The 23,638-nt window shown below is 38.9% G+C and overlaps 1 long non-coding RNA gene across 5 annotated transcripts in view; it reads left to right on the top strand.

Moving 5' to 3' along the window:
* LOC307196374 overlaps nt 1–23,638 on the top strand; it is a 606,711-nt gene that overhangs the window by 202,442 nt on the left and 380,631 nt on the right. For 4 of the 5 annotated variants that reach the window (XR_013831117.1, XR_013831118.1, XR_013831119.1 and 1 more), the window contains exons 4-5: nt 14,154–14,213; nt 17,973–18,005. This is a non-coding gene — a long non-coding RNA (uncharacterized lncRNA). Of the gene's footprint in view, nt 1–14,153; nt 14,214–15,462; nt 17,635–17,972; nt 18,006–23,638 lie in introns of those variants that run through there. The other variant, XR_013831121.1, reaches the window with a different exon arrangement.

The raw sequence follows: 23,638 nt of genomic DNA, 5'->3' as shown, positions 1-23,638 counted from the left end.
GTACTGACACCCCACCCTGTCATTGTATTTGTTAAATGGTGAAATGATATAAGATGATCTTTATTTAATTATGTCTTATTGGACCAGAGCTTCTCAATCTGGGCTGCACAGTAGAAACACCTGGGGAGCTTTAAAAAATCCAATAGTTCATGCCACACCCCAGATTAATTAAGTCAGAATCTCTGGGGTTTGGACCCAGGTATCAGAATTTTTTAAACTTCCCCAGCTGGTTTGAGAACCAGTGGATGGGGCAGAAAGCACATCTGCTCTGAGCCACTTCTGATGGCCCCAGTAGATTTTGCAGAAGATTCCGTGCCTTGGGCTTCATGCCCATTTGGTGTGTTCCTATCCTGCTTCCTAAAAGCCAATAATAGTTTGAAACAGTGTAGAAAGCGGTGGAAGTATTTTATAAGAAGTTTTACGTAACAAAGTCATTGGGTTATTACACTACATGGAATTCCAAACTTTGAGTCTTTTTGTAGGCATAACTGATTGCATCTGAAGTTCATTATAAGTGCTCTGTTTATGAAATACCCAAATAAGCATTCCATTGAATTAGCATTCAGCACTCCAGTTGAGTCTGCTCTTCAAAGATCATGTATGTGAACCCACAGGGCAGACATATATATGGGAAAGAAAATAGATACAGATATATAGATTTATATATAGCACTTTCCTTAAGCCACGAAGAATTGGTTAGTCTAGGTTGGTGCTGGGAGCCCTCAAATTGGAGGCAGCAGCCTGAACTTCCCCTCTTCCTCTGTGTCTGCTTCTGCCTGAAGATTCTGTCATCTTTATTGTGCAGACAGTTAAAAATGTAAAATCAGGTGAGATTGATTTCTCCTCTCTCCACCGCCCACATTTTTTTTAAGTGCAGAATCTCTGGATAAATCCCTAAGTAAGAAAGTTTAAGTGCCTCCTCTGACAGTTACAAATAATTTTATACAATAGGCAGACAGACAAATTGTGCTGATTGTATTTCTTTAAAAAAAAAAAAAAGGAGAGAGGGAGAGAAAGTCTGGCCTGGAGACTAGAGTAAATCACAAAAGTGATCTCAAGTGAACAGAGATAGATTTCTGGAATACGGTGTGCGGTGAAACCACTGACCTCTTATACACGGGTTCATGTCTTTTTCTATAGAAGCAGATGGGTAATAGCATAATGCCGAAATCATGCTCTACATAATATGGACCTAGTGATTGCAGACCTGATTGCTTGCCATATGGTTGCTGAAGGGATGAAGAGAAAATGGGATGATATGCAAACCCTTAAAAGCAACATTTTTATTGAATGGCCATTACATTAAAACCCAAACTCTGCAAATGAAGGCAAGAACTGTGGTGAATAATGATGAACTAACAAAGCAATAGAAGCAGCAGCAGCACTGTATGGATTTTGTTTTCGATATGCAAACTAAGGACAGACTTATTTTTGTCACTTTGCCTAGCGTTATTATGAGCATTAGGAGGTAGGGTGGTGGGACATGAATGCCTTTAGGGCAGAAATACTGTGTGTGGAGCATTGCTGCATTCACTAGGTCAGAGAGAGAAGAAAATAATCACTTGTCCCAGAGGAACTGAATTTGACTCAGAAGCTACCTGCAGTACGTGGCTAACCTCTGTGAAGTTCAGTATATCAGCAAGAAGCTAGTAGTAAAAACCTGTTTGAGCGTCTAGTGTGATAATGTGAAATGAAGATGCTTGTTTACTTTATGCCTCTGAAAATCCTCATGCAGATTTTGCTGCCGCCTCACTGTTGGCAAACAGGTGTATGGGGTAAGGTGGGCGCCTTTTCCCAGAGCACATTACAGTTTAGCTGAGCAGCTGTGATCTGTTTTGCTCTGAGTTTTGTTTTTAGTGGGTTAGCAGGAACAGATAGATTTTTTTTCCTTTAAAGAAATGTATTTTATTAGCTTGCTTCAAATTTGCATACACTTCATTTCCTGTCTCCTTAATGGATGTTTTTCAATCATGTAAATATCATAAGAGTTTGCGTTCTTGGAAATGGAACTCAAATACATTAAAGTAAACCTACTAAGAGTGTGTGGAGGGTAATGAGATGAAAGGTAAAAGCTCAGTCCTTCAGCGAGACGTGTGAAGCATGCAATTTTATTTTAGCATGTCAGAGCTACTCATCAGGACCAAATAACCAAACTTAGTACATATTATTTTGCTCACAAATCTATGGGGATTTGGGGAATTATATCCCCCAGTGCCTACCTATGAAGGTTTAGTCTTCAAGAAATGTGTGTTTTTAAAAAAGCCCACAAATAGCAACTTGTTATGAATTAACTTCCTTATTAAACTCTATTTTTTTTTCAGTTCCTAAGCGAATATGATTAGCTAGTAGTTGGAGTAGTTGCTTTAGTTTTCCTCACACCTTATTTCTTGTGAACAAGTCTACTGCTTTAATTCATATTTCCAGAAACAGAGAAGTCCCGTGAGTTTTTCATTTCAAGTTGGAAAGGGTTTGGGACCTCTTATAAACATTGTACTTGCCCATTGTTTATAAAAAGTTTATTTGGAGGAAGAGGTTGATGTTGGCTAATATGAGGTCTGAGGATGTTCTTTAATTTACCTTAATTCTTGTCCCAAATTGTAAGTATAATTAAGAGTTGATTTGTTATGTTCGAACTGTTAGATCCACTCTCAAGCTAAGTGATAGCTTAGTTCAGGGGTTCTCAAACTGGAGGGCCAGTTAAAGCACAAATCACTGCATCCTTCCCCAGAGTTTCTGATTCAGTGCATCTCTGTGGGGTGGGTTATAATCGGCATTTCCAACACTTTTCCAGTTCCTGTGGGTGATACTGATCCCTGGGATGACGCTTTGAGAACCATTGGCTATGTTTTTAGCGTCTAGGGTTCATGCAGAAACCTTAGCACCATAAAAAATTACTGATTTGAGGGTGGAAAGAGTTTTGCGAGCCTTCAATTTATTTGATGTTTTAAAAATAACAGCCTGGGGCTTCCCTGGTGGCGCAGTGGTTGGGAGTCCGCCTGCCGGTGCGGGGGACGCGGGTTCGTGCCCCGGTTCGGGAGGATCCCACGTGCCGCGGAGCGACTGGGCCCGTGAGCCATGGCCGCTGGGCCTGCGCGTGCAGAGCCTGTGCTCCGCAACGGGAGAGGCCGCAGCGGTGAGAGGCCCGCGTACCGCAAAAAAAAAAATAACAGCCTGCGCACCTAAGGCAACTAATGAAGCCACGTTGCGCAAGAACAAGGTAACTTTGTCCCAAGTAGGAGTGGAGGTAGAGGTGGAACCACCTTAGCCCCGATGAGCCGGAACTGCCGTCATTTCTTCACTGCTGAAAGCAATCAGCCGGGTCTGCATCCTGTGACAATAGGCATAGCTTAGGTTTGGTAGGAGACCTGTGCGCCTTCGAGATCTCATTTGCTTTCGCTGGAAGAATAAGAATTCCTATAGCAGTGTTCAAAGAACTCCCATCCACTTAAATGAATCCCAGAATTGTTAGGCATTTCATCAGCCTTATTGCTTTTATTACTTTCTGTGGCCTAAAGACATATGACAGGCATAGTATAGTATTTAAGACATTTTATGTATGGCAAAAGAGCTTTTCGCCCCCAGTGATGAGCATTTTCTTCCTGCCTCGAAAGCTGATTTTTATACAGCTTGACTAGTGACATATCTCCTGTGTGGAAGAAATAAGTTTTGCATAACTTTTGAGAGCCCAGGCTGACCTATTTAACAGATACCCGGTGCTACATAATGTATTTAGGTCAAGTATTGTGTTCGAGCTCCTCAACACTCTTGTACCAGGCTTGCTCTCCGTGAAAACCTCAGGTATATCACAGACACAGATATAGGCCAAGGGATGTTGCCTGATACCAAAATGTAATAAATCTCTGTATAACGTAATTATCATGTCACCCAATCTTACCACCGGAGTTAAAAAAGAATCTAAGATTTTAATGAAATATCAGCCCTACTGGTTTTACTTGAAGGCATTCACAATGCTGCTATTAACACGGTGCTGTGACTGGGAACCTGGAAAGCATCAGTGCAGTTAAAATGCTTTTGAATGTCATTACTATTTGGAATACTTTTCTTTAAAAATTAAAAGAAAATGGTGGTCTGCTATCATTTCGAGGTAACTTTTTACCGAAGTGAAATGATTAAGTTTTGACACATGCCTCTTAGGGTTGGGTTTTTTTTTCCTAGCAGAGATTTCTCAGGTAAAGGTTGAAGCCTGAAAATGGGCAGTACCATTATCCTAATATGTTGGAAGATGAATCCATCCATCTTATAACAATACCTCATTGCCTCCAAGGATCTTGAATTATATAAAAGTACATGTGAATTTGAAATGAGATGTTGAGAAAAGGCAATTCAAAAATTATTCTAAGCTAGCTTTTAACATGTATTTATCTAATACATTTGTTCCCCCTGTAAAAATGGAGAACGTTGATTTTTTTTTTTTTTTATAGAATTGGTGCTAATGATATCCTTTTTCTTGTACTCACGCCCCAATTCCTCTCCTTCAGGATACCTAAACAAATGTTTTGAGTGTCAGGTCAACCATATCTGGAAGGGATAAGAAGAAAAGCCTTCTAATTTAATTCTTTAGCTTTGGTATGTAGTACACTGTTACCCCATTTTCTTGCTTACAAACTAAGATCCACTTGCCTGTGAGTGTAAATCCACTGTCTACCGTAGGTTAGAAATCAGCTGTACTGCCTCATCGTGTACTTATATTTTGGCTGCAGTACCCAGGCTGTAAAATCAGTGGGTCGCAACCCCGGCTGCACATTAGAGTCACCTAGGGAGCTTTGGAAAAAAAAAAATACCAGTGCCTGGGCCCCACCCCAGCCCATTAACTCAGAATCTCTGGGGATGGGGCCTGGGCAAGAATTTTCTTTTAAAGCTCCCCAGGTGATGCTAATGGTGCAGCCAGGGTTGAGAACCACTGTTTAAAATTAAACAACATATGAGATCGCCTTTGTCTATAGGAATCACGTTTTCAGCATTCCCATCTCTAGTCACAAGTTGCTCCTCTTAAACAAATGAATATTGATTTTACACGTGGAGGGAAAGAGAATCCATGTTATGAAATTCCTTTTTGTAACCTACTTACATAGAGAAGAAGGCACTCGACTGAGGCTTGAGAGCAGAAGCTCTGACCAAGGGTTATGAATGTGAAAACGATGACGGCACTGGATAGCTTCCCTGTGCCTTTGATTTAGAACGAGAACTGGTGAGACAGGGTGTGAATGCCCAAAGCCAGGCAAGGTACTCACCCACTCTCTGCCCTCATCATCACCTATAAAATGGTGATAGGAATAGGGTGGCTATGAAAGTTAAATTAAAAATATTATGTATTGGGCTTCCCTGGTGGTGCAGTGGTTGAGAGTCCGCCTGCCGATGCAGGGGACGCGGGTTCGTGCCCCGGTCCCCACATGCCGCGGAGCGTCTGGGCCTGTGAGCCATGGCCGCTGAGCCTGCGCGTCCGGAGCCTGTGCTCCGCAACGGGAGAGGCCACGACAGTGAGAGGCCCGCGTACCGCAAAAAAATAAAAAATAAAAAAAAATTATGTATTGACATACCGAAGGCATGAAATAGGTGTTTTAAAATAAAGAATTAAGGATCAGAGTTTCTGCTTTTGGCCAAATGATGAAGCAGTAAATTTGTCTCTCATTACTTTTGTTCTGTCTACCAAAGGGATGGATCAAAATGGCTATCAGTATTATGCACCTTAAAACCAAATGTAAGCGACCTTTAAATGAGCTGTTATTTGGATTATTTGGGTATCTCGATTACCACAGCTACTTGAAAAATGAATTCCTCTTCTTCACTTTCCCCTTTCTTGGACTATTTTTCCTAGATGGATATGATGTTAATACAGCTCATTATTATATTGCAATAATTGTGGGAGAAGACCTTTTTGGGAATAGCGCACATGTGCCAGAGTTTTACTTTGTGAATAGTGGTCGTGGCCTAGTGAATGAGGGATTTTATGTGAGATGTGGTTAGTGTACTTAATCCCATCCACTGCTGCTGCTCATCTTACCTTGGTTTTGGAAACCTCTACATTTGTTTTTGTTCATCTTCCAGAAAGTAAATACATATTTACTCTGTGTATTTTTTCTTTAGTATGATTTTTTTTGTTATTGTAATTATTTGAAAACATCATTTATCACGCCTAACCATTAACAATTTATTGCTTGCATATTTTACTTAGCTGGTAATTTATCATCTTTTGAAAGTTCTAGTAAATTTACTGGCACTTTCAAAATAAAAGAAATCTAGCAAATTTTCTTGACCTTATTACGTTATCAGTTTCGTGTATGTGTGTGCATGCGTGAACTTCAACTTTTACATGGTTTATTTCTAATGTCCTGGTCTATAGTCCACCAGTGAATTGGTAGATTTATTATTTTTAAAAATGCACTTAAATGGCATGTACCATTGTTTTCTTTAAAGAAGGAGATTTAACTTTCTTTTATAATCATGACAAGATTTTTACAAATACAGACGCTTTTAATCATTTCATTTAGGTAATTTACAGTAATAATCTCCTTTACGCTATAATCTTACAATTTGGAGGAGAGAGCTGCAGTTAAGTGAAATGGGTACTTTTGGACTCGGGCATTCAAAAGCATTTCCTAAATATAGAACTTGCTTTTGTTTTTATGTAACTGTTATAATGACCCCAGTCTGAGAATCTATATATTAATTTATATGACGCTATTGCATTAAACCTTCCATGCTCAAAGGAGAAAAAAACCCCTTAGAGGAGAAAAATCATTCCCTGTGGTGCTCCTTCCTGCTCATCTCTTTGTCCCATTCCCAAGGCTGCCTCTAGGAGTCTTCATTTTGATTAACAGCCTTTCTTAGGAAGTGGGAGGCAGAGACTAAGATGCTAAACTCTCTCTGAAGTGTGTGCTAAATGATTCACAACAGTGTGAACGAATCAATTTCTGCAAGCATTCCCAACCTTTTAAATATGTATTCTGCCAAATCTTTGTTGGATTACATTCAATTAAAAAAGCACCTTTCTCCCCGGCACCTCTTTCCACACAACCCACAAGCATGCAAGTACTCCTTTGTGTGTTGGCTTCATTTTACTTGCCCCAGAGACAGTGTTTTGGAGAAGCATCTAATACCAGTTTGTCTTTATATTTAAATGTCTTAAGGTCTGCCTCTTTTTTTTTTATCATTGCTATTACTATTGGGGTTCATTTTAGTGGCCCTGGATATTTATTTTAAGAAACTGCCAGAAATTAGAGAAAATGAGTTTGGGCTCATCCCTGTTGGTGCACAAATATGCGTGATGCTGAAGAGGAATTACCTCATCCCAAATGGAAGTGAAATATCTTTTTCTGAGTATTTCTTCATTACTTAGAGGGAAAATAAGTTAGCAACAAATTGATAGTTTATACTTAGCCAATTGTGCATTTAGGCGAAGGTTACTCGATTTTTAAATGCATCACTGTAAAGGGTGAGAGTCCATTCTCGAAACTAACCTGAGACCCAAGTCTCATCTCCAAATGGCTTGATCTAATTGAAGGGCCACTGTCTATTTAGGGGCAGTTGGAGGCTGTATTTCAAGGCAGTAACAGCAACACTCAGGTGTTGTCTGTTATTCTGACTGGTTGATGTCCTCCCCCCATATCGGAGTACCTTTCAAGATAGGCATTATGGTTTTTGTTTTTGTTTTTTGTTTTTTTGTGGTACGCGGGCCTCTCACTGTTGTGGCCTCTCCCGTTGCGGAGCACAGGCTCCGGACGCGCAGGCTCAGCGGCCATGGCTCACGGGCCCAGCCGCTCCGCGGCATGTGGGATCCTCCCGCACCGGGGCACGAACCCGTGTCCCCTGCATCGGCAGGTGGACTCTCAACCACTGTGCCACCAGGGAAGCCCGGCATTATGGTTTTAAAGCAAGGATTTGGTGATTCCTTGTGTGTAAGTTAGGAACAGTCCAGCCTACCATAACCCAGTCATCTAGGCTAAAAAAGAGGTTTAGTAGAAGAGAGATTATAAACGATATGCAAAGATGGTTCAAAGACTAGTGTGAGATCACTAGAGCTGAGGCTTTCAAGGTCTGGTCTGCAGACACCAGCATCAGAATCATCCATAGTACTTATTAAACAGAGATTCCTGGCCTGTCCTCAGACCTACTGTATCTAAGATGCCTGGGGTGAGACCCAGGAATCTGTATGTTCACCAGGCTCCCCAGGTTAAGTTTTTTCAAGGTTGAGAACACTGCTGTCACATTTTCACATTCTCTTTGACTTCTCTATTAATTTTTGCGAATAATCATCCAATCCCATTGCACAAGCAGGATACTCATTCTGAGAATATATTTGTTAACAAATATATGGTAGGAAGAGAAGATGGGCGATCAGGTAGCTAGCAATATAGGAAAAGAGGGAGAAAGATTGAATATTAGATACAAATTATTTTAAAGAAATTGCTCATGAAAACGAAAGGATACTCACTAAGAAAAGAAAATATAACCATATCAGCTCGCGAAGTTTTGTGCACTGAGCCTGATAATTTTCATATTCTCCTCTGGGTTGTCCTCGCCCCACTCCTCCCTCAGTATAAAACTATTGTAAGCTGTCTTAGAATTTATGCTCTGAAAGTTATTGAAGAAAAGTTTTCTTTTTGTGGCAAGTAATCATCATATTAAGTAGCACCAGGGATTTTTGAAAGAAGACTCAGAAACTCTCACCTAGACACAAACAAACAATTATTAATGTGCCTAAATGGTGTAATGGAGAATATCAATGCATTGTATAAGAATACAAGATACAGTGGTATTTATGTTGGAGTGCAACATAAATCGGGTTATATTTTGAAAAGAAACCGGAAAGCTTGTTGGTTTCCCAGTATTATAAAGTTTTCTTTTTTTCATTTCACAGCTTACATACGTGTAAATTTAGGGTTTGTTTTTTGCAGACAGCAGGGATGTTTCCCATTGGATGAGAAATGGAACTTAATGATTGACTAAACTGTGAAGCTCTGATGGGGTTTAGAAGGGAAAGTCTGAGTTGCTGGTGGGTTACTATCATAAGAGAGTATTCTGTTTTTTCCACATCCACCCAAGGTGAAGCCTTCTTTGTCTCTCTCATGCAGACTACTGTGGTCAAATTATAAACTTCCCCCATCAATTCCATACAAATTCCATTCTTTGAACAATAAAAGCCAAGAAGCCCAGAAAAACAAACTCATATCTAGGTGGCCTCCATGTATACCCTGGTTGCTTTTCCTGTGCACTGATTATTTTCTGAGTGAGTCCGGGTGAAGTTGCTGTCACTAACCTGTTAACTCATATTAACAGCATGAATCATTCTTCCCCTAAGGGAGAGGAAGACAGTGTAGGCTCAGATTGCCTCCTCTTGGGTCGGGTTTCCTAGCAGCAGAGCCTGAGACAAGGAGGCACTGAAGAGGAGAAAGGAGTGAGGACACAGGACAGGGCACGTGGCTTCAGCTAAAGGGTCACTTCAACTTACCCCACAAAGCTGATGTCCCTCAAGTCGAAGGAGCTGGCTTTTGTACTCCTATGTCAGGCAGTCCTTGTATGGGATGATGGGGAGGGAGTTTGAACCTCTCTGGTGAAGTGGATCCTGTAGGCTGAGGACAGTTCCGCAGAAAAGGGGGCAGCTGAGGGGCTTGAGCAGCCAACACTCCCAGCAACTGGAAGAGGGCTGCCTCTGGGGGGACAGGGGTCTGGGTGGAGTACCAACGGCATCCACCTTTTGCCTCTTGTTTCTCACCTTTCCGATTCCTGCTCTACTCTGCCTTCATCTCAGAAACCATCCGAGACTCCTCACTGCCCAGAAAACACACTCCCAATTTTCCATTGTTCCCATCTTTTTTATCTCCAATCTTTGCCTCACTGCTCTTGCTACTCTCCCTAGGTAAACAATTCACCTTGTCCTGTACATTTTCATGAGTCCCTTCCCTTCCTCTCTACCTGACATATCTCCTTGCTCATCCCTTCATCTCCAATGCTTTCTTATTTATACCTAGAACTTAGAGTCAGCAGAACAAGCGAGTTCCCGTTCGAATACATTTTTGTTTGGGTAAATTATTTTACGTCTTGGAATCTTGAGTTCTTCACCTCTACAAGGGGCTGTTCAGTTCATAAATTCACATGCGATGTTGCATTTTAAAGCTTTATAGGATTCTCACCATAGTACCCACATATAAAGGGATCTACCCACAAAGACACTGTGCTCCCTTTATTTTATGAACCTTTTTGATTTATTGTGTCAACTGTTTGGCATTTATCATAACTACACTTGAATTATGATGCGACATTATCTTTGGCACACCATCTTCTTAACTAGACTGTGGGCTTTCCCAAAGGCAGGTACCATTGCTTAACCATCCCAAAGGCAGGTACCATTGCTGGCTAATACAGGGGGGTCTTCCCTGGAGGTTTGTAAATTAGCATGCTTGTTAATGGCAACTTGTATCTGGACCATAAAAGTATAGAAAGCAAGAGAGTTTCAGGCCTAGATGATTATAGTTGAAAAATCCAAGTAGGTTTAGGTTTATGGTTCAAACAGAAACTTAGAAGCTGATTGTGGTATATAATGAACAGTGATGAAAAGCTCACTAGAAAAGGGAACGTTTTATGGAAGCAAGGGACCGCTAATACAAATATGTGTAAGAAATGAAGGGTTCTAGTAACCAATATATTAGGCAGGAGGTTCCAAAAAAGTCATCTCCCAGTTATATTTGCTCTCTTCACATTTATCAAATTGCAGCCAAGTAAAATATGCTTTTAAAAACATTTTCAATTTCCTTAGACACTTTGAGTTGGTATTATACACCCTTCTTTCAAAACTGGAATATTTAGTTAAGATATCTGATTGGAACTATATGCCAAAGTGATTAGAATCAGTAGGTTAATTATAAAAGGCAATGTTATTAGGAGTTATTATTTATTCTGTTCTTTGTGGCTAGAGTTTCTTTTCTTAAGTGTATTCCATCATGCCCTAAAGGTATTTATAGACAAAACTTCTTAGCAAGTCTGACTTTCATGATTTCACTCCATGCACTGGGCTTGTACAAGTGGCTATTGAATACCAGCCAAGATGATTCACTTTTTATCACAAGATGGAAAACTTCTTTCGGTATGGTTCTATCTTGAAATATCTGTTTTCTGCTACTGGTAAAATACCAGTGACATATGAGGTAGTAAGCATTCATTGAACACTTTTAATATAAGTAGTTCAAGATTTTGAAAATCTGAAACTTGGGATGGTGCTGGAAAAAAAACAAGCGGATCATATCACAATAAACTAAACTTACTCATTTCTCTTCTTTACCTCCCACCATAACTCTAAATACAGAGATGGGGGAGAAAAAGAAATTGTGAAAGCCCTAGAGGAATGCCTCATTAGCCTGACTGTTTCTACTATACTTGGCATTTATCTCCTTTTAAAACAATCCATGGTTTATGTGTGCTTCTCAGCTGAAACTTAGAAGATAAGAAAAGATAGAATATTTGGAATGTCATACACAAGGAAGCGTTTCTGTCAAACACATTATTGAAGCTGGAAAGAAATGAAATTGAAACAAAGAACACCTGCTACTTTAACTCACTTAAAAAAATATAACGTTCTTTACTGGCTGACTGGAAATATTGTATTTTCAGAGAAGAGAAAGTGCTAATCTAAATGGGAGAAAAATGTAATGATTTACTATGCAATGAAATGAAATCAGAAATATTTTAAATTGGGTATTTCAGTTTGTGGAAGGATAGGTAGTTTGTATAAAAATGGTTATACTCATCAGGTGGTGAATATTTCTCACAGATTGCCATAAGGAGAATAAAATCAGCTTGTCACTAAAGTTTTTTTTTTTTTTATTGACATCTTTAGCTTGTCTTCATGCCAGTAATTAAATTGCTAATTATGTGTTTCTGTTACTGTGGTCATGCTTTTATTACATAATTGCTTCAAGTTTTGCTCAAATCACTAACAATATTTATTTAACCTTTTTGTGCATTAGATAAATTTTAATATATAAAAGCTTTGGAACTAGTTCATTGACTCTGTTTTGATTAGCAAAATCAAAGGAATTCTAACCTTTCTTATAGTTGCATGGGTTGGGTCACATTTTCAATGAGATTGCTGATAATTATTAATTCAAGCAGTAGCAATCATTGAAAGACCAATTGAAATAGAAGAGAAAAAAATACAAAGAAAACTTTTCAAAAACCCAGTGCCCATTCCAGAAAAATTAAATGGTCTTTCTTGCAGCAATCAGAAATATAAAATTAATAATTTGATCCTTCATATGTGCCCAGAGTTTTCCAAAAAATATTTGATTAAATTATGGCTAATTCAGTTACCAAACTTCCCCTCCCCTTTTGAATGTAGGCATAATTTTTTGTCAGTGTTTCAATGTATTCATAATTTTTTCCCATTTGTTTGTTTTATGCAAACCATAAGAGACATTTTCTCGGTGAAGATTGCCTCTTTATTTTATTTTGAAATATTTGTGTATTTATTTCATTAAATGAGATAATGCTTTTTCTTATTAACATAATTTCCAGTACATTAAACATATTTCTCCACAGACAGAAGAGTGGAATCAAATTAAATGACAGCTAAATCACTTGCAGCAATTTCAACTGTTAAAAGAAATAAGTGTCTCTGTTTTCTTTGTGATCACAAGATGTGCTGTAAAGGGAAATGAAATACTAAAGAAAGAAGGGAAAACATAAAGAAATAATGACTGACTTATTGCAGTACTACCACTGAGAGAAGAAAAATTCACTACGAATAAAAGGAAAAATAATCTAGTGGATTTGAAAGTTACCAAAATTCATTTCTTATTGATGAGTTCAGTGGAAGCCTAATACTAAGCAAACTGCTGAAAAAAAGTCAATGCGATAAACTGTGAATGATGAAAGTTGAAATAAATACTTTGCGTATGGAGGACCATTATTCTAAATGCCTTTAATTTTTTAATAATTCATGTCATTATGTTTATAAAAAAGGAGGAATTATTGCTTGGTGGACTCAAAAGGCATGTAAAAAGCGTCTACAAGAATCTCATATTTAGTAATAAGGCCAAATGATATTGGTGGCCTTATAGTTTTTAGTATCATGTCCTGACTTCGGCAGAAGTGCATTAGGGGGCATACACTACCAAATGTAAAATAGATAGCTAGTAGGAAGCAGCCGCATAGCACAGTGAGATCAGCTCGGTGAGGGGTGGGATAGGGAGGGTGGGAGGGAGACGCAAGAGGGAGGGGATATGGGGAGATATGTATATGTATAGCTGATTGACTTTGTTATAAAGCAGAAACCAACACACCATTGTAAAGCAATTATACTCCAATGAAGATGTTAACAAAAAAAGAAAAAGAGGAAGTGCGTTAGGGGAGGTGAACCTTACTTTTAAAAAATGGTGCTGATAAATGATATTGGTGCATGTGTACAGCATACTTTCTCCATCAGGGATAAACTGTTTTCCAAAAAGAGAATTAATTTTTGGAAAGAACAGAACTCAGTATACATATTATGTGTATGTGGGTATATACTATGCTTGTGAACATTCTAGGGAAAACAGTGGCACTTTTCAACAAAATTCAGTGTTGTCACACCCATAAGCGTATGCATACATATGCATATGTGTCTGTGTGTGTGTTTTTTTTATACCGGCCAAGATGTTAATATGTTCAAATCAGAGCATAGAGGTTACCTGGATCTGTGTATTTGCAGGTGGGCTTATTCGCTCATTTTCTCTCTTTTCACACATCACATCATTAAAAAAAAAAAAAACTAGTTAATTTAATCGATTCAGTCAGAAGGCAGTCAATTCAGTATGGGGGGAAAAAAATCACTGGAGTTACTTTTCCTGAATTGACTTTGACTGAATTAACCTTCTAATACAGTTAATTTTGAAGCCCTCTCTTCTCACACTCCTATCTTTCTCTCCCCTTTGTGTCCCCCAGTCAGTTTGTACCCTAACCCTGCACCCTCTCTCTTGCCCTTTACTCCTCCCCTCTTTCTTCCTTCTGGCTTTCCTCTTCCTCCTTCCCTCGGTCTTATTGAGAAGCCTTTCCCACCTACCCCCTGCCCTCTCTCCCCTCCCACCACACACAGCTTCCCTTGACCCACTGGGGGGAAATATACACATTCTAAAGCTAGTTTTTCTTTTTTTGAATTACAGAGATTTGAAACTGTCGCTTTGCTGAAAACATCTGGCTGCCGGTCTAGAATATGACTCAAGGTAATAATTGTGATTTTTCCACTTTTAGAGGCCTCTACTTCCCAAAGGTTCTCGGGTCTCCACTCAGTGTAAACTTTCCCTCCATCCCTGGGATTGTTTGCTTCTCAATCCAGCACCCTTTTGAGGGTGTGTAGGAGCTACAGGGCAAGTAGTGTTCTGAGGGGTAAGGGGAGGACTGGCCTGGGGAGAGGGCTTTGTCGATGTTCAGGAATCCTTTTGTGTGCCCACTTTGGAAATACTTCCTCTTATCTTTCATTTAGAATGCAGGGGATAAGGCAAAGGTGCAGGCCACATGCAAGAGATTTGAATTATGCATTAAGCTGATAATGCCCCAGAATGCAAGCTTATGTCAATAAATAGCTAGGCTGGTAGGAGGAAGGAGGTCACTTTACCTGCGCTGAGGGTACCACAGAGGGAGAGCTCCAGAGGGGGCCGGGGTGAAGGGTGAAAAGGAGTTCACATGCTTTTAGCTTGCTCCGATGAAGAAGCAAGAGTAAGTTAATATTGAAATTATTGTCTAATGCTTATTTACTTTTAAGTTGCTTTAACCAGGATAACAGGACCGATTCCAGTGAGGGCCCTGTGTGTGCAAGGCTGTGTTTGTGGCAGGGTTAGCGCTTCTGTGGAATCTTATGTAAGATTTCTCTGTCTAGGGGAGGAATTCATTTGGATCCTTTAATGGGACCTTTAAAAAGGCAAGATTGTTCAAGATGGTATTTGGCAAAACACATAATATAGAATAAAATGCTCAGGGTTTTGTTTCAGCAGGTACCCCTTCCTGATTAATATGTAGCAGAAAAGCAAGAGAAGTTAAGCTATGGAAGAAGCAGGAGGATTAAAAGAATGCTATAAATTATCTCCCTGACCCATGATACAGTACTACCCAATGTTGACGGAAATGGATTCTTTAATCTTTGCATTACTTCTCGTGCTTTAGTAAAATGCATCCATGGATGTGACCATTTTCTACTATGAGAAATTAGCTGTGTGTGCACACACACGTGCACGCACGTGATTTTTAAGAAGTATTTAGTTATATCTCCCAAGTAAATGGAAAGTGTCCGGGAGTAGGGACCATAGGACGTGAACAACTGAACCTTTGCCTCTTTCCTCACCAACAAAAGAAGAAATTACATGTGCATTTGATCATTTTCCTAGTTTTCGACAGCAATTTGCAGCTCCAGGTTCCGCAAATCAGAAGCTGGCGCTTAGTCTCTGTAGCTGTGAATGCATTTGTGAGGCCGGTTCTATGTGCCCACATGCATATACACACCAACAAATTAAAAATGGATCTGGGAAAACACCCTTCTCCTCAGAGAGTCATATCAAGCAGTGTTTAAATTAAATAATTTGCAGAGTGTGGGGAATAAAGCTTTTGTAGCAGTATCTGGAGGTTATCGTCCCTTGGGAAATTCCTGCCATTCAGTCCAATCTGGTGCATGCCAATGAGACACACAGGCTGCAGACACACACTGGCAGATAGATTTTATTTTACATCTAAATTATATTCATTTCTTTGGGTTATCTGCCATTTTGTGTTGCTGTTGAGGAAAAATTTAAAAAAAGAGACGAACCTCTTGTGGAGGGTTGAGGTCATTAAGATCCAAACAAAAGTGAGGAAAGGTTATTAGTGAGCGGAATGAGGGGAGGTTGACTTCTTCTGGAGGGAAGCCAGTTTTCCCACAGCTCCTGGGGGAGCATGGCTGTGATCTGGAGAACGTTCCAGTGCAGGTCAGTGTTTGACTTTGCTCCCGGCACCATTGACTGATGGCAGGAGAGGAGACATTGCTGTGATGAGGTAATGTGAGTGGGTAAACCACAAGCAGAAGAAATCAGTTCATTTCTTGCTACTGGTCCTGCTCAACCAGTATGTAATCTGAACTGGACGTTAAGAAGAAGTTTACCAGTTAGAACCTCACTCCATGTCTCTAGTTAACTCATTTCTCTCCCGTCACATGTTTTCTAGCCTAATCAGCACACCTATCCAACCTGTGGAAAAGAAAAGCCAGTCACAGTGAGGGTGGTGAAGGAAATGTTTATCAGGAGAGGAGAGAAAGACAGAGCCAGAGAGAGAGAGAAGGGAGAAAAAATATCTGCCTACCTATGTCCAGGGAACTAAAAAATACTGGTTATGAAAATTAGGGTATTTTCAAGTGAAAATAGTAATTTTCCCCAGGCCTAAGATTATTTTTGTATCCTTTAGACTTCCAGTTTCCTCCCTTAAATAAATAGTTGCATATTACTAGTAGGCTGTGTAGAAGCTGGGAGTTAAATTCCCAGTGAGTCCCATGTTCTGGCTCGTTGTGTTTCTTTGACGAAAATACTCGTGTTACTTTGCTAGGGCTGCCATAACAAACTACCACACAACTGGGTGGCTTCAACAATGAAGATTTATTTTCTCACTAGTTCTGGAGGCTGGAGATCTGAGATCAAGGAGTTGGCAGGCTTGCTTTCTTCTGAGGTCTCCCTCCTTGGCTTACAGATGGCCGTCTCCTCCCTGTGTCCTCACGTGATTGTCCCTCTGCTCGTGCATGTGTCTCTTTGTGTCTACAGTTTTAAGTTCACATACTTTTGATGCAGAAATTCCATTTCTAATTTATACTGCAAAAAATTCAAATAAATGAAGATACATATATACAATACATCTTACATATATATCATAAATATATATTACATATTATTTTTGGTAAAACTAATAAGTTAGGAACAATAGTAAAAGCACAGTAAAGGCTACAATGTTTATGATTATTTATACGATGGAATACTATATAGCTATAAAAAACATTAAGAGAAATCGTTTTAGATAAACCTAGATATAAATCAGAATAACATAAAGTGAAAAAGTCAATTCACAGAACAATATGTGTAGTCCAATTTTGATTATGTAAAATACAGACAGAAATAAATTCAAAATGAATACATAAAGGATGAGAGGCTCAAAAGGGCGACATAGGAAGATTCTGAACTCACCTCCTCCCATGGACACACTGAGTTGACAGCTACCTATGGTACAATTTCCTCTTAAAAAATCCCTATAGCCTGGCCGAGTGACGTTACACATTGGGCAAATGAGAAGAAAACCACATTAAAGAGGGTAGAAGAGGCTGGGACACAATCTTGCCATAAACAGCATGGTAAAGACTGTAAAATAAAGATTGTAGAGACACATCTATATTTAACAGTAACTAACTCTGTGAGAGCAGCTATTGAAAGATAACAGGAGCATTCTTTCATGTTTTTATTTGTATTGATATGTAGTGTGTTGATTTTTAGCCATAAACATATATTTCTTCTTCATTTATATTTTTATAAAGTGACCCCCTAAAGTTACTGAAAATATTATTGACTTGAAAAATTTTACATTCATAGATAAAAAGATATACATGAATAAAAAGATGGGTTACAGACGGTGGCTTTACAGGTAATAGGTTTTCTTTAAGCTTTTTCATATTGTATTCACCAAATATTCCATAGTGAGTACCCATTGCTCCACCCAAAACGTACTGAATAAAAATCCCAAAGATTGGGACCCAGAGATCTGCATGTTACAAAGCTCCTGAGATAAGTCTGGTAGTCGGCTAGGTTGAGAATAACCTGCAAAGGTTACACATCTCCAGATGATTTCAAGGCAACATTAGAATTTAAATGTGCTTAGATAGAGTGATTTCACTTAGATTTTGCTTCCAGGTAAATTCTGGAGAACGTAATTGTTTCCTTTACATTTCGTGAATTCTGATTCAGCTGCTTTTTGGCTTCCAGGTTCTCTGTCTACTGGGGTGATGCTATTATCTGGTGAGTTTTCCACACTTGTTGAATATCTTACACCTCATGCTGCTATTTATATTAACTGCATATGGTTGGTGCTCTAATTCTAAACTCAGCACTTCTGAGTATGTATTTAATTGCTTACGGAATAACCAGTGGGGTGGGTTTTAGAAAACCTGTGACTCGTTCTCTGTGTCTTCTTTTCTTTTACCTCTTCTTATATTCTTTCTTGTTTGGGATATGTCACCTTTTCAGGTTATTGAGCTCTTAGAAAAGAGACATGACTACATTTCATATATGAGCACCTTCTTTTCTTGTATCTCTCATTGGAAAGGAAGGACCAGATGTGTGTGTTTTTAAAAGAACCTTGACTTAATCTACATAACTTTGAACAATCATGTCTGCCTGCCGTCATGTCTTTCTGATACGCCAGTATGCACACCAAATGTTTGTCCACTGAACAACGAGACACTTATTTTTGTATTCCCAGACCTACTGATGTTTGCTTAGAATGCCGTTTCCTCCTGTCTGAACTGTGGAGTAAGATCCATTTTCCCTTGTCTGCTCAATAGTTCTATACTGACCCATTTTGCCTTTTGCCCCTTATGTATTTCTTATCTTGGAGGTCAAATTAAGGCTGGACTGTTATATCCCCCAATGGCTACTAAAGCAATAGTGTTTGGAGAAAAGTATAACTTTGTGGTTTGTCTGTATCTTGAGGGTCTTTTTCACATTCCAAATTTCAGAAGCTCGATGAAGCTGGAGTTCCTAACCTCTCACTCACAACATGTGCCACTGGCTAAGTTTCTCTTGCTATAAGAATAGCTACAAGAATGAGAATTGTCATAAAGGGGGAGAAAGCTCTTCAATAATTAGGATTCATCTACAACTCGAGCATTTTATTAATTACACATTGTAATCACATGGATAGTCACAAAACCAATTGTGCAAGTCTGTATTTGGAGATTTGTAGACAGAAGACTTAACGTAAACATAGAAATGTTAAGCCTACTCAACTGTAACCTGCAAAGAAGATAACAAGAATGATTCTGTTCTCTGTATGATTTGTGAACAATGCTAAGTAAATATTCATCATTAATGTATAATAACTGTTGCTTTTGGCAGTTCACTTTTCATTTAATTTGATAATGTGTCCGGTAAATGAAGTGGTACAGGCTACAGTGTTTTACCAACACAACTGCATATTTTCAATCATTGTTAAATGAAGGCAGCTCAAGGCAATGCTTTAACCCCCACTAGTTTCGTGTGTGATAAAAAGAGAAGGCGCTATCAATCTTTATTGTCTGTCTCGCTTACTGTAATTGCATTCAATAGTCCACTGATTCTGTTGTCTGTGCTAATGTCAGGAACAGAGGAGAGCCAGATGCTCAGACTTGATCATATGCATCCAGTGGCCACTTTGATAAGTTGGCAGCAAGTCGCTGGGTTTGATGATAAATTGTTAACGCTATAGATTATGAACAGCTGAACACTGCAAGTGTACATGGAGGAAACTTCTTACCTTGTTTTAAATCTGGCATCATGATGCTAGCTAAAGGGCATGTCATGTATTATTCAAATGCATCTTGCACTGGAAATGTGCCAATGACTCATTGTATCCCTATGAATAGTAAAAGCAACAACAACAACAACAAAAATCCACAGTGATTTGAACATGACATTAATGGTCCCAGGATTATGAAAAGCATTTTGAAATACTGTTTAATAGTTTTGATTATCTAATTCAACAAGAAGAAAGCTTCTGAGTTGTATTCATGTTTAATCCATATTAAATCGTGCTCTTCCTGGTCATTTCTGTTATATTAGCTGATAAAGACGATGTTTTCTAAAAACAAACTGGTTTTTCATTAGTTAAAGCCCTTGGCAATTTGCTCGTGAAGGGACATAAATTGGAGCTGGGGGGCAAGCAATGTTTTGAGATTTTTGCCAAGATTTTGTTTCACATAGATGCTGCTACCTTTGAGAGAGATGTGATATAGGCCATTTGTACAGAGTATATAATAGGGCTTATTTCCCTTGAACCCATGCGACAGTTATAAAAGTTCAGGTCAGGGTTCTAAGTCACTGGACACCTATTAAAGTTTAAAAAAGCTGAGATGACCATGAACCATATAAAAGTATTCTACTAGAGAATGCTGAACTGTTGACCACATTTTATATGGAAAATTCTAAGTGAACCAGGCAAAGAATATTTCTTTATCTTTGGAGGAATTGCTCTTGAAGTCTCTGATCTTATATGGTTCATTTTCCCTAAAATAAACATATGTAAGAAATACTGTTGTATTTAAGGATTGAGACCAAAAAGACCTCTTGCTTAACTGGTGTGTTTCTTTTTATTAGATAATGGAAATTTTGTAATCCATTGTATATTCCTTTTTGTGCTTCTAGGAAACTCAAAGACTCAATTATAGTCACCTTTTTAGCTGAGTTCTCAGCCATGATTATCTATGATTATCTCCTTCATTGTTTGCTTGTTACTTTACCTTCGTTTTCATGTCTCTCTAATTGTCAGGATGGGTATATAAAATCAGTGGATAGCAGAGAAAAGAAAGGAGGGAGCAAACTTTAGCAGGAGGCTTAAAGGGCAGAGTCCTGAGGTAGTTAACTGTGTCACTAGAATAAGGACCAAAATCTTTAGTAAAGACCAGTGTGGAATTCTGGTTGATACGGGGAAAGACACTTAGACCTCTCTTATGGTCATTTCCTCTTCTTAAAAAAAAAAAGTCGATATAATAAAAAGCATTCATGAGATCTGGTGATGATTAAGTTAATTAATATAGAGCAAGCACTTAATCAATGTTAGCAACTATTGTGGTGATAATTTTTATGTGAGCTCTAGAAGGGAGAGGTAGCACACTATGACCCAAATGTTAGCGTTTACTTCTGATGGCATCTGAAATTGAGTTCAAGCCTTAAGGTAAATCTTACCCATGATTTGGTAGACTACAAATTAAACCCTGCTTAAGCAAGCTAATGGATGAGAACCTTGGTTTACTCATTTGATTATTTAAGAGATGTACTCTTCATTCATAAAAGATGTTTAACTTTGTAAAATTCTTTATTTTAGTGTCCTTTGAGGTATCAGGCTTTTCTGTGAGAATGAGTCATTTAAATTTATACAATATTTGCAAGAACATATTGTTAGTCTAAAGTAAAATCCTGCTCCACTTCACTCATCCCTTGAGAAGGAGTTCCACCCAGATGAGCCGTCCTTCCTTCTGGGTCTCTAGGATTATCGCTCATCTTTTGCTTATCTTGCTCTAGCCATGGGAGCTGCTCCTTTCTGGGCTTCTCTCCATCAGCCCTCCCCTGCTCAGTCCTATTTGCTGGCCATGCCCAAGGGTATGGCTTCCGGCTCCCTCCTTGCTTCGCCTACACACTCTCCCTTGTGGGCTCATCCAATCCAGAGGCTCTAGTGTTCATCTAGACACTGGTGGCTACCAAATTTCCATCTCCAGTGTGACCCCTTTCCTGGCACTTCAGTTCACTTATTCAACTACCTATTTGACATATAAATAAGCATCTAAAACCTAGCTTGATTTTTTTCCCCTGGGGCCATCTCATTCTCCAGTCATTTCTATTTCAGTAAGTATCACCACCATCTGAAATTGCTTAAGCCAAAACTTAGTTATCATCCTTGCTACCGCTCTTTCTTCACCCACCGCACCGGTCATCAGAAAGTCCTGTTGGGTGTGTCTCTGGAACGTATGTGATTCTTTCCCCACCTTAGCCACCTGCCACCCTAACTTATCCCACTGTGGTAGCCTCCCGGTCTCTCTGCTTCCTTTCTTCCTTCCCTTGCAATCCATGGTACATAAAGAGATATTTTAAAAACACAAATAAAATCATCGTGCTGAATTCTCCCTAAGTATGGCTTCCCATCGTCCTTAGGATAAATGCCAATTTTTCCCCATTGTCCGTGAGGCCCTACTTTTCCAAAGTCATCTCTTGGATACCCTCATCCCTGTTCTTCAGGCATTATCAGTGTTGCTGTTACTCAGGGCCTTTGCATGGATGTTTTGTCTACTTGGAACATTCTTTCCCCTGATTTTTACAAGACTGGCTGCTTCACGTCATTCATGTCTCTGTTTAAATGCCACCTCACATGGACTTTCCCAACATGCATCCACACTGTCTCTTGTATTTTATTTTCTTCAAAGATTATCATTATCTGATTGCTTTCTTCTTTATTTGCCTATTTTCTGTATTCCATTACTAACATGTAAGCTTCTTGAGAACACACTTTTATCTCGTTTACCCGTGAGCATTGTGTTCAGTGTAGTGATTCAGACTGTAGGTTCTGGGATCAGATTCACCAGGTTTGGTTGCTGCCACTGACACCCACGGCTCAGGGATTTCACACCAGTTGCTTCCTTCTGTGTGGCTCAGTTTTCCCATGTGAAAACGGAGACTATGTTAGCGTCTGCTCAGACTGTGTTGTGGGGAATAAAGGATACCATACGTGTGAAATATTTATGACAGTCCTGGCGCTCTATTTTCCTGTTCATTTAGAATAGTACTTCTGTACCATCGATATTTAATAAGTATGTGAATAACATAGGAAAATAGACATACTGATATTCTCATGTTTAATTGATGAATTTTTTGAATATTATCTATTTTAATATTAATTTATGAAAAGACCTTTAAATTTCTTGACCTCAGAAGAGTAATTAAAATATTGATAATGTTTATAAATGGAGAAAGAGCTCCATTCAGGCTTCCATATAACCCTTCCCAGGATAGTGCCTGAGCTTTCTGCTCTAGTTTTCAGGCCTTTCTCCAGTTCTGGCCTTGCATATTTAGTTAACTTTCTTGCTGAATTATGCATTAAAAGGATGTTTGGGGAATTCGCCGGTGGTCCAGTGGTTAGGACTTCACACTTCCACTGCAGGGGGCATGGTTTCAATCCCTGGTCCAGGAACTAAGATCCCACATGCCACGGTGTGGCCAAAAAAAAAGGGATGTTTGTTACGTTTCATCCAGCATTTCTAGACATTTGTAGCAGAAAGAACTTATCCTGTCTGCCATATTGATGAAATTAAGAGGCTCACTGTGCCCTTAATCGTATAATTACCTTTTTTTGTTAATATTTGAATTTAATTTTCAATTCTTTAAAAATAAATGTAAAAACAGTAAGAACTATGGCTGTTATTCAAACCTTGAGGTTTCTGATACATGAAGATTGTAATGGAAGCTCATGAGGTATTTTCAGTATTTCCAGATTCCTGGTGTAATTTATTTTATATGAATACACAAAAATGCTGTGCATGCTAACTAGCATGTCTTGTCTCTCTGCTTTTCATATTATCTCAGTATGATAACAATGGTTATATGATGCTGACCAGAAACTCGAGCTCTTGATGACATTTGAGACTGAGACATTTTCGTTACACCAAACACTGGTATGAGTGATTCAGATATTCCCAATATTCATAGTGGTGGGAATTTAGCACAATCTCTTTCTCAACATTTCTCACATTTCAGTAATTCATTGCAATAATTTGTAACTTTTGCCTTATTATATTACTAACCTCTTATTTATACTACATTTTGTTCCATTGTTTTCACCATACATTTTTGTGCTAAAAATCCACATTTTATAAAAAATAAACACGGAACCACTGGGAAAAGTGAAA

Source organism: Stenella coeruleoalba, assembly GCF_951394435.1.
Source record: "Stenella coeruleoalba genome assembly, chromosome: 13".
Taxonomy (NCBI): domain Eukaryota; kingdom Metazoa; phylum Chordata; class Mammalia; order Artiodactyla; family Delphinidae; genus Stenella; species Stenella coeruleoalba.
This window is presented reverse-complemented; position numbering and strand designations above follow the sequence as displayed.